This window comes from Balaenoptera ricei, chromosome 9 (assembly GCF_028023285.1).
Source record: "Balaenoptera ricei isolate mBalRic1 chromosome 9, mBalRic1.hap2, whole genome shotgun sequence".
Taxonomy (NCBI): Eukaryota; Metazoa; Chordata; class Mammalia; order Artiodactyla; family Balaenopteridae; genus Balaenoptera; species Balaenoptera ricei.
Genome location: NC_082647.1, coordinates 44290219 through 44302591, shown reverse-complemented (window position 1 = coordinate 44302591; position 12373 = coordinate 44290219). Strand labels below are relative to the sequence as shown.

Here is a 12373-nt window from a genome sequence, read left to right as displayed (position 1 = left end):
ATAAAAATAAACAGGTTTTCCGGCTGCAAGATTTCAGCTTTTGTTTCATTCCCAGTTAGCCTGGAACCCAGCCGTCCAGATGCGTCAGAGAGAGGGAAAGATGGTAAGACCAAATGTTGCTCAAAACCTTGGAGACAAGTTTGTTCCAGCGTGAACTGGAGTTTTACTAGATTAGGGATGAATACAAGCCGCTTCCCTCAATTCCTCTGCATTATTTCCCACTGCCTAGTGAGCACTATAACTCAAGGGCCAATGTCACACATGCCTTAGAAATCAAAATTCACATATTCAATTACAAAGCATGCTTATTATTTGGTTTCTTCCACTGACAGAGGGAAGGATCTTCCAACTGGACTAAGCTTAATAGAAGTGAGAGTTCTATGGCAAAAGCAATTCGCAGCCTGTCTTTGCTTTATAAGCTAATCAAGCTGATCCTAACAGTCACCTAATCACATTTACCAACCCCACCCTCCATGCAACTCCGGCCTTAACTAAACATCTTCCTAACAATGTGCCCCAAATGGTTTCAGATGGACTCACACCAGAGCAGATGGGAGAGGTGATTTAAATTCTTTTTCTGAAAAGAATGAAACTGGGACTTAAGTGTAAACATCATCAAGAAAATTGGAGGAGACCTTTGAAATTATCACTTGCCATGATTTAATCAGGACAATGAGATCACCAACCTAATGAGAGTCTTTCACCAAGACTTTACTGAGAGGGTGCAGGAAGCCACTGAGGAGAGAGCCCGCAGTGGGATTTTTTCAGAGCCTGGTTCATCGTATTCTCAGTGTATACATTTTAAAGAATTCAGGAGGAGGGCAAAGTGCAACTATGTCTGAAGAACCACCCAGGAAGTCCAGAGGCTGTTGATGGCTCAGTCAATGCAGACCCAGAATAAATGTTCAGATTTCAGAGGCATCAAATTTGTGATCAACTGGGATTCAGAAAATGAAGAGTGTGTGAATCAGTGAAAGTTGATAATCTCAAAAAGGAAAGGAGGACCTCAACTCCCCAGAATGGTACCAGATATGGCTGAGATGCAGACAGGTGTCTGCCAGCTGTCATTCAAGCATAATCCCAGCTGGGAGCCCCATCCTGGTGTAGAAATTAGGAACACTGAATTGCACCTCTGTGACTTTCCCTGGGGCTGTGTCTGGCCTGGATATAAAGATATTTGGAGGAGACCATAAATCAAGCCCATGACCCTGGCTTCAGTCCAGTTCCTTTCACCTCCCTAAATCAGGTCTCAGAGCGACTTGAGCTTAAGGCAGGGGAAGATAATTCTTCTGACTGTGGAAAGTATTAGACAATGACAAACATTAGATGACAAAGATTGGTTGTAAAATCTCTCTAAGAATTAGGAAAAGAGTTATTTAGACCAGTTCTCTGTCTGCCAATTATGGTATAGATATAATGAGCCCTATAATCCTCAGTTTCTTCATCTTTAAAATGGGGACTATGGTAGTAGCTACCTCGACTGGTGGTTGTGAGGATAAAATGAGTTATGTAGGTAATGCACCAAGCCACCTTGTTGTAAGTGATCCCTAAATGATAGATTATGGAGAGAGGTTTTTCCTTCCTATCCTAGAAGTGAGAGATTCCAGCTGATTGTTATTGAGCTCGAGAAGACTCTCTTTCTCATGTTCTCTCTCACTCTGTCTACACACACACACACACACACACACACACACACACACACACACACACACACACACACCGACAGGTATTAAGGAAAGTGTTCCTTGAAAGCTGTGGTGCTTAATCTTTTAGGGCTTGGTGAGAGCTGCACTCCCTCTGCTTGGACAGCCACTAGGTTTAGAATGATCTTTAAAGGGTTGAATGATGGAAAGTGAAATGCTGCACCAGTTTCTCATCGTTCTGAAATGTATCATTTTTGTGACCATTGTTAAGAGACAGTGTTCTCAACTTTATCACGCATGCTTGTCCTGAGCCTAGCCAATGTGATGACATTATAAAATTCATGGCCCCTTTGGTTCTGATACAATAACGTTATGATAACTTTCAAGCACTGTGCTAAGTGTTGCACACACATGAGCTCATATACCTTTTGGCTAAGACCCTAACAGATGGCTACTCTTTGTCTCCTCATTTTAAAGATAAGGAGATTGAGATTCAGAGAGGGTAAGTAACTTGGCCAAGCTTACAGAACCAATATGTGCAGACCTAGGATTTGAACTTGGGTCTGTGAGAATCAGACCCCAAGTTCTTCATCACTCCATTTTCTTCACTGCCTCTCATTCTGCCACGCTGATGGGAACGGCAAGCATATGATGCTCCAATACCGACCTGGGGCCGAGCTTCAGAATGGGGACTTGGGGAAATGGGCAGTCATATGACCTGTCAAATACTTGCCTGTTCTGTTCTTTTCTGGAAGAGGGGTGTCTTGTCATACCAAGCTCAGCAGGGTGAAGACCCGGCCCTTCTTTTTGACCTTAGCTTGCCTTCCTTTTATTTCATGACTTGGGCTGCTCTTACCTTGTAATTTAAGAGGGGTCATCAAAAGTCCATCTCTGCCCCATAGTAGTCAAATCAAAAGCACAGAGAGATCAGATTTTCATGGTGAGCTGCAAATTTGTTGAGCATCTTGTGTATGATAACTCTTCAATCTTACCTCCTCCCTGTGAAGTAGATGTTCTAATTGCCATTCTGCAGGGGAGGAAACCAAAGCTCAGACAGGTTACTAAACTTATCTGAGGTCAGATAGCTAGGTGGTGGGCAAACTGGGGTATGGATCTTAGGTCTAACTGAATACGATGCTCTTGCTTTTTACTTATGCTGCATCTCTGATACTCTAATGCCATTGTCCTCAACCAGTGGCAATTTGGCCCTGCAGGGGACATTTGGCAATGCCTGGAGACATTTTTGTTTGTCACAGCTGGGGACAGCTACAGGCAGCTAGTGAGTGGAGACCGGGGACGCTGCTGAAGATTCTACAGTGCACAGGGCAGCCACCACAGCGAAGAGTTATCGAACTCAAATGTTAATAATACCAAGGTTGAGAAATCCTGCTCTGAAGGCAACAGGGGAAGCTGTGTGGTGTAGTGGAGAAAAGAACAAGCACAGAGTGTATCACCTCATCCCCCAGCTCTGCAGGGGAGGTCTAATTACCTCCATTTCACACACAGGGAAACTGAGGCTCAGAAAAGTTAAGCAACTTGCCCAAGATCACACAGTTAGCAATCACTGGAGTTGAAATTCAGATGAAAGCCTCCTGATCAAACCCAGAGGTTTTCCCCTTTATCATAACTGCACTTCACTGGATTCTGGCTTTTCTCCTTGAATTTAGACTTTTAGTCTACCTATACATTGTTTAGCTGGGTCAGTGGTTCTCAAACTCTAACCTGCCCCAGTTTCACAAGAGGGTTGGTAAAAACACGGATAGCTGGGCCCCACCCCAGTATTTCTGATTCCCTGGGACTGGGGCAGGACTTGAGAAGTGCATTTCTAACAAGTTCTCTGTGATGCTGCTGGACGGGGGGCCACACTCTGAGAACCACCGTGTTAGGTGCTCAGTGTGTTTTCCTTTCTTCTCTTTGGGATCTTCTCCTGCCTCCCCCTTGTCTCTCCCTCCCCCAACTTTCTGGGGACACGGAAGTGCTGAATGTGCAGTCTGGCCCCCGTGGATAAGTTGAGGCTGACAGGCCCGTGAAATATTTGTGGAACATGTGAAAGCCACAGCCTTATGAGTGCTCACTGCAGAGCTCAGCCAGATTACATGCATTATTGGTGCAAGCGGTCCTTACAGTCTCCCGGGAGTGAATTAAAATCATTTGCTGGTGACATAGGCGGGTGAGCTAGTTCTGAGTCAGGTCTAATCTGGGTCAGAGAACACAGGCTGATCTGTCATCTGAAACACTGAAATCTCTCCCTGGCGTCTCCTGGGGGACTGCGGCTGCACTCTGTGCACGAAGGCAAGAGGGTGGAGGTGCAGATGGAGACCTCTGTCCCCTGTCCCTGTGTCTGGCAGCTGTTCCCCTCACGGGCTGGCTGCTTCAGGCAGCAGTAGGTGGTCTGCTTAAGGGGCTGGGAAGTCAGGCTTCCCACAGCCCTGGGGGTTTCCTCCAATTTATTACCTCTCAATGCTTGGAACATCTGATGTGCCCGAGGTCCAGGAATTTGTGATGAATGTACAATCAAGACATATGCAGTGCTCAAACCAGCATTAAGTAGGCAAAGGAAGGGGAGATAGAAACTAGTATTTATTGAGCCTGATTATGTGCCAGGCATTGTGCTTGATGCTTTACAATCATCTCGTTTAATCCTCATAATAGTTTTGCAAGTTAGGTATTCTTACTAGCATGAGGAAGCCAACTGACTTATCCAAGCCCATGAACCTTGTAAGTGGGGTCACCAGGATTTGAACCCAGGGTAATGACTCCAACAGCTGTAATCTTTCCATTTAATGACAGAAAGAGAGAGAGAGAGAGAGACCTTGAAGGCCTGAGGTTCAAAGGAGGTGGGGACGCCACATGTGTAGTGATTTACTTGGCAGTTTTTAGGCCAGTTATGTGGTCCCCAATGCTTGGGTCTTAATTGTAGGAAGGGCACTTGAATTGGTAAGACTTTTTTAGCATCCACTCAACTGGAGAAAATTGTGATATCCACGGGATGGGAAGAACCAAACATTTAAACCACCTTTGTGGATAATTGGCCTTGAGCCTCCTAATCCCATAATATGCTTAGTGGTGTCTACAATAGGCTTGACTTGCAGCACTGGCCAATTGAAATTAGACCCAATTCATAACATAAGTAATAATACCTTTCATTATTTAATGCCTTTTACAGTCCTGTAAAGCATTTTCAGTCACATTATCTCATACAGTCCTCAGAACCACTCAATGAAGGAGATATTTTCATCTTCAATTTATAGACAAAGACACCAAGCTTTGAAAAGTTCACAAGGTTAGTAAGGGGCAAACTCCCAACTCAGATTCAAACCTTTAAGTCCTATCTGAGTGCTTGTTCACTATATTTCTATCTGCCTCTTTGTTTTGTAAGATTGACTTTGTTCTTTCAACTTGGTGATTAGATTTTGTTTAAAATAGCTGTTCCTTGATAGAAAATAAACACATATTCTTATTGAAAATAGAAAAATCAGTGAAGGAACTCTATTGCCTTGATTATACAACCACTGTGAACATTTTGCTGTATTTTTTTCTATGCATATTGAGTCAGCACCTCTTCATTTTGATTGAGTTCAAATTGCATGTAGTTTTCTCTCCCCAGGTGGCCCTAGCACTATTTCTAAAGCCTGAAAGTTGCTCTGAGGGATGTGCTGAGTGGATGGAGGGATAGAAGTATGAACGTGCATTCATAGGTGTGTGTAGGACACAAAAGAATTTGAAGAAACTGTCTATATTCTTGAAATGGTTGCCATCTAAGTATGACAAGACTGAACTTTTATTCATGCAGCAAATTTTTGGAACAAAAACATAAGGAAGCACCCAAATCAGAAGTTAATAGTGTGGTATTAGTGTCATGTGTAAGTGTTGAGAAGGGGATTGAGCAGCACAAATTAGGACTAGTCCAGGGAAGAGTCTCTGGGCAACACAATCTTTAATTAAATCTTAAGAGAAATGATGTTTGTGGTTGGCAGAGAGGTGTATGGTTCTTTAGTCTTTTCCAACTTTGTCACTATTACCTGAAAATTGGAAGTTACTTATATTCTAACAATTTTCCTTTGGCATTTGGGTCCCTTGAGTGGGAGCACAGTACATCTAGTGGGCCAAGGAAAGCTATTCTTTTAATCCATTTATTGAAAATATAAATGTGACCTGTGTTTCTGAAGAGTGCTATTTTCTAATCACTTAGGGAAATACAAAAGGAAATAAAAATGGCTGCTTTACTATTTAAGCTTTGGGAAAAAGAAATGGTGCAACCTATATAATTTACAGATTAGAAATCTGAGTGTTAAGGAAGAGGTCAGCTTTTTTGCTTTTAGAAGAATGATTTATGGGTCTACTTAGCTTTTAAAGTCCTGCTGTGACATTTTGGGAACAATGCTTTTTCATCGATAAGTAATACTGTAGTGTGATAGATGAGGAACAATAGCATAAGTTTGGCCAAATAGCTATTCTTAATGTTTGGTTAACAGATAAAGAAGTCAGGTGACATTTTCCATCAGTGGGTTGTGCAATATTGCAAAACTAACAGCTCTGAGATTTAGCATAGAAAATGAGAAGTTCCCAGGGAAACTCTAGGCTGCTAGTTTGAAGAGGACATCCAACATCAGTTGCATTCCTTAAATACCTTCTCCTATGGTCTTCATGATTCAGTGGAATGTGAACAGACTTTGAAGTCAGATCTGTGTTCAAATCCCAGCTCTAACACTCCTTAGATGTGGGCCTTTGGAGATATTACTTTACCTTTATAAGCCTGCTTCTTTACTCTCTAAATGGGGTTCATAATAGCTATGTCACAAGGTTGTTGAGAGGATGAAAACAGTGACATGTGTAGAGTGGCTTACACAAAACTTGATACCTAGTGGACACTCAATATATCCATTCATTCAACAAACATCTGGCACACCACTATAGGCTGGGGAATACAAGAATAATAAAGACAGTCTCTGCCCTCATAGAGCTAACATTTTAGTGGGGAAGACGGACCCAAAATAAAAGTAAACAGATAAATATATATAATCACTATAAATTTAGCCAAATGTTAAAAAAGATCCCAAATGCAGAGACTGAGGATATTTGTAGTAAGAGTGAAACTATGTCCCAGGTAGGAGAGGGAATGCTTTTTGAGCAGGTGACTTGAAGAAGAGAGCTAAAGCATGAGAAAGAGCCAGCCATGAAAAGAGTAAGGGGTCAGCATTCTAAACAGAAAAAGTAGCATGTGCAGTAGCCCTGCAGGCAATAGCCTGGAGTGTTCCAGGAACTGAACAAGACCAATGAGTTATGGCCTAGAGAGCAAAGAAGTGAACTGCTAGGGAGTAATGAGGCAGAAGTCGGCAAGGATGGGTCATGCATGACCTTGGTAGAGAGTTTGGGTTTCATTCTAAATACAATTTCATCATTAGTTTTATTCCCTTCCCATTGTAATTTCAACCATTATATAGCATCAAGAACCTGCCAGCTGTCATCCAATTTTGCAGGAATTCCAAGGCGTATGTGCTCCAAAGATTAGGGAATAAGTACCAGGGTGGTGAGAAAGCGTATCCTGTTGTGAACTTAAGCCTCTGGAACCTGCATTGAGAGGCTACTAGTCTAGCATTCGTTTCACTACCTTACAATGTGTCAGAGCTGTGATGGCCTTGGAGCTCCTCCCATCCTGCTCCTTCATTTTATAAATGGGAAAGGAGGCTGCATAAGGCATGGGATTAAGATAACTGGGAGAGAGAGATTTAAGTGCTAATTTATTGACAGTCTTCTGTTTTCTAGGAAGGGTGCTGAGTACTTTCCTCTTTATCTTCTTTAACCTCCACAGGTCCCTGTATGGCAGTCATTTTAGTCAGTTTTTCCCATATAAGAAAGATGAGTAAACTGGTGAAGAAAGTGACCCACTGGTGCAACTATTTTGGAAAATAATTTGGTTTTATTCTGTTAAATTGAACTTTCACTTGCAACCCCAAATTTTCACTTCTTGTTATATTCCCAAAGGAAATTCTGACATGAGAGTGCCAGGAGACACATATAAGAATGTTCAAAGAAGTATTGTTCTTAGCAGCAAAGAACTGCAAATAATCCAAATGCCCATCCCTAAGGAAATGGATAAATAACTTATGGTATAATGGAATATTACACAGCAGTGAAATGGAGTGACTTACAACCACCCACAAAAATATGGACTTCATTCAATATAATGTTAAATGAAAACTAGTCCCAAATGACTTTTTAGAATATTATACTCTTCTTATAAAGTTCAAAAACAAGTAAACTAAATATATTATTTAAGCATACATATGTATATGATCAAACTTTTTAAAAGAAAAGAATGATAATCATAAAATTCTGGATACTGGTTACCTCTGTGTGAGGAGATAAGAGATAGGATAATAGAGACAGAGACAAACATGGGTAAATATACTTCAAGTTCTCGAGTAGAGTAGTGGGTTCATGGGTTTCATGGCATTATAACAGAATGAATGATTGGGTAAATGATTGAATGAAATAAAAGTTCACCCTGCTTAGACCAATGATGATTGTTGAATGATGAACTAAGATAATGAATAATCAACTCTAGAACTGAAGTTCATTAAAAGAAAAAAAAAGGTGACTTTTATGGTCTTTCCATTACGCTGAGATGCCTGAGGATTAAAAACAAATATTTGACAACTTACTAGTACAGCTCTAAGCTACTCACTTTGTAGTTTCATTATACGTCTGTAGCCACCACTACCCATATGCCCACAACAATTTTGTTTTTTACTGTAAAGATTTGTGGTCTTCAAACTTTTTTGATCATGCACCTAATCAGTAAAAAATTTTTGGACATCCACTCCTAATATCTGTGAATTTACTGATAAACTATGTACATCTACTATTATTAATATGTCTATATATTTTTTCTTGTTTTGGAGTAAAATGAAATATAAATGGAAGTTTGAATAATTAATTTCTCCCGACACGCCAGTGAATTATCCTGAGCATTCCAATTTGGGGAGATCTGTAGATCACTAAACCATATTATAAAATACCTTACTTTTGTATTTCAAAGTCTCACCATAAATTTCCTTATTTGATGATATCCCTAAGAGGCAGCACAGGCAGGCAGTGTTATTCCAAGGCACCAGTGGGGAAAGCGAAACCCAGAGAATTCTTGGTTCTCTCACAACATTACCAAGAAAGTGGCAAAGTTTGGAGAAAGAGCAGGATGATCCAGCCTCATGCATAGGCTCTTCCCACTGTGTTTGGGAGCCTCTCGCCTAATACCGACAGTCTTATGTGATTCTTAAAGTCAGACCAGCTTAACTTCAAATTCCACCTTCAGTGCTTAGTTGGGTGCTTGAATGGCTCACCCAATCTGTCTGAATCTCAGTTTTCCCATCTATAAAATGGAGATAATTTTATCTGCCCCACATGGTAGTTGTAAGAAATAAAAATAAGGCCAAATAGATTAAGACCTAAGAGAGAGGACAAGACAGTCAATAAATGTTAGTTTTCTTTTCCTTCTTATTCCTGCTTCCTTCTCCCATTATATTGACATAGGTGATTTAGCAATTTTTGGAAACAGGGGAGGAAGCAGTAATTGTAAACAACATATAAAATACACTTTTATGTATTTAACTTTAAATGTAGAAATTCCCATTAACAGTATTAACCTTGTCTCTAAATCTGTCTCATACTTAGATAGAATTTATAGCCCCTAGGTGGGCAGTGCCACCACAATGAAAGCAAAACAGGCCAAGGCTACTTAAAAGCAGTGTGGTCCACACAGACCTTGTGTCTCTTCCACTTTTTTGGTATCAAATATGATGCCACATTGAAATAGTTCATAAGTGTACCCACTTAAAGAGCTCTAGCTCTTTGAGTTGTATGGAATATATTTTTCTTCTTTATCTCTCTCTGAAGGAGCAGCAAAATATATATATGTTTTTGTATCTAAACAATATCAGCATGGGAGGGACCTGTTAACCTGGCCACCAGAGAATCATACAATTCATATGTGGCCTTATCTGTGAATAAAATTCCTATAAACATAAGATACAATAACACATCTTTACAGAGCTGACCTACTGAATGCCTGCATATGTTTCTAATTTGCGTGGAATTGTTCTCTCAGGAGATTCCATTCTCCCTTAAAAAACACACATGTACAAACACAAAACTTGATTTAAATGAAACAGACACCTTAAGAATCTTAACAAGTAGAGTTGACCTTTGAACATAACTCTACAAGACTGTATTGTGCTCTCCAAGTGTTGCCAGGAGGCCTCAGACAGATCAATGTATGACGACCCCCCTCCTGAACTTCCATAAGCACAGGTCCAGAGGGGGACAGATTCCACAAGGCCCATGGGCAAGGGTGACTTGGCCAAATCAAGCGTCACTGTTTTTCCCCACTGTGCCCAGCTGTAGTCAAGGGCCTTTCTTTCTCCCTGGAAACTAGCATCATGTGCTTCCCTTCATTTGATAGTAGCAAGGCCTTTTAGTACAGAGACCATGGGGGGTTGCCTTTCTGTGTTAACAGAAAACATTTGTGCAGTAACATACATGTACATATGCAGGGACGAACTTAAACACACGTAGCTGTCCATGCGTGCATTTGACCTGTTGATCAAGAGTCCAGGTTCATGGCAGTGTCATGGAGTTTGGGAATCAAATAAAAGAAAAAAGTATATTAAATCTATTCTGAGAGCAATTTACCATTTTGCTGAAGACATTTTGATATCTTAAAAAGGCTTGGGTCATCTTTTGACCTTCATTTCTCATGGTTTTGGCCAAGGGCGAAGTGCTGCTCATTGGGTGGGGTGGTGGGGCAGGCACTTGCCCGGACCCACAGGGACAGAACAGATTAGCGGTTGCCAGGAGCTGCAGCAGGAGGGAATGTGGAGTGACTGCTTCATGGGTTCAGGGTTTCTTTGGGGGGTAATAAAAATGTTCTGGAATTAGACAGTGGTGATGGTTATACAACACTGTGAATTTACTAAAAGCCCCTGAATTGTACACTTTAAAATGGTTAAAATGGTGGATTTTATGTTAAGTAAATTTTACCTCAATTGAAAAAAAAAAAAAAGAGGGACCAGGAACTAAGAGTGTTAAGCCATGGAACAAATGTCAGGTCTCCCCAGTGCTAGGGAACAGAGGGCTGATTGTATCCTGGAGAGTGCTGAGAGGTGCTCCCGGGGCTGGGGACAGGGCCTGAGAAGAAGGTGGTTGGATTCCAGCGTTGGAGAGGGGCAGGTGAAGGATCTCGGGGTCAGGACTGGTGAGCCTCAGGGGTGTCCAGAACGTACCTATTCACCTTTCCCTGGCCACTGCTCCCTGCTCACCTGCCCCTATTTGGCTGTTTTTTCTGACCCTGGATTATATTCTGGTGACTAAAAGCAGGGAGCACTCCTTGAAATGCATAGGTGTGATGTCCCACAGCCCAGCCTCTGCTCTTCTTTGCCTGGGATGGAATCCAGCCTAGAGGGGTCCTAGTGCTGATGCCATGTGTATCGCATGAGCCTCCGTACAACAGCCCTGGGGTCGCCCTGGGGAGCCCGTGCCAGCAGGGAAGTGCAGGAGGCCAACCTTCCTAGTTTCCATGGCCAGAGCTTTACCCACACATGTTGACATAATGTGCATTTCTCCCTGACAGGTGAGCCCAGTGTCATTCCTGAGTACAGTTCAAGAGGAAACCAGTTTATTTCTAAGGTAAGTCAAGTTGTGTTTTTCATTTGGGAAACAAGAATGTTGGGGCTGAGTAACTCATACAGATTTTTTTTTTTTAAATCAGCTTTCTTACAAAACATTAATGTTAGGCCTGAATTTGGAAGTGTCATGTAAAAGGTTTTTTATTGTGCTCATACAGCAGGACTGAAATGGCTTCCTCTGGCATAAACTCTTTTGTCTTGAAAAATACCAGTGATGAATGTGATGAATTTCTGTATTGGAAAATCTGAATCACCCTGGGATCCACATGAGTTCCTTGATGAAAATGTGAAATTAATTTTGTACTAAATAAAACTTGAAAATGGTTTCAATTACAGGGGGGAAAAACGTGGAAAGAAGATAGTAACTCCACTGCATCATATTCTCGTTTCATTATTCTGAATTTTAAAAATGTCATCATTTCTAGATACTGTTCCATAAAGACTTTGAGATTGTGAATGTTGGAGGTTGTGGTGATACTTAACACAACTTGTCACCTTCTAAAGAGAGGCTAGGACTGCTTTGGCATAGGGGGAAATGGAGGGAACAAACAAATATTCATGGAGCATCCATCGTTTGCCAAGATCTAGGCCAGGAAGGGCCACACTTCTCTCATGTAATACTCTCATTTAATACTCTCTCATTTAAATACTCATTTAATACATGTAATACTCTCATTCAGTACTCATGATTGTCTGAGATAAATACTGACATCTCTGTTTCAGATGGAAAATGAAAGCTCAAGGAGATCATACAAGAGATGACAAAATGATAGAGCTTGTAACTGGCAGAATGGGTGTTTCTCTCCTACTCTGAAGCCCACTTTTCTTTGCAACCCCATAATCTGTTATTGAGGAAATACAGACAACGCCCTCGCCCACCCCGTGGATAAGGCCTTCTCCAGACTGTCCCCCTCTTCAGCCTGGGCTCCTTCACCAACAGCTTCCACTTGACCTGAGTTTCTAATCTTAGTCATCACCCTTGTCCCTACAGTGAGCTGAACCTTCCTGAGAGAGTCCCCATGACATGTCAGGAACTGTGGTCTGGAT

At 41.5% G+C, this 12373-nt stretch overlaps 1 protein-coding gene across 4 annotated transcripts in view; it reads left to right on the top strand.

Moving 5' to 3' along the window:
- BBS9 (Bardet-Biedl syndrome 9) overlaps nucleotides 1–12373 on the top strand; it is a 713234-nt gene that overhangs the window by 620931 nt on the left and 79930 nt on the right. For 2 of the 4 annotated variants that reach the window (XR_009504851.1, XR_009504850.1), the window contains exon 27: nucleotides 11272–11327. The gene's annotated coding sequence lies outside the window, so the exon portion shown is untranslated. Of the gene's footprint in view, nucleotides 1–11271; nucleotides 11425–12373 lie in introns of those variants that run through there. The other 2 variants (XR_009504853.1, XR_009504849.1) reach the window with 1 other exon arrangement.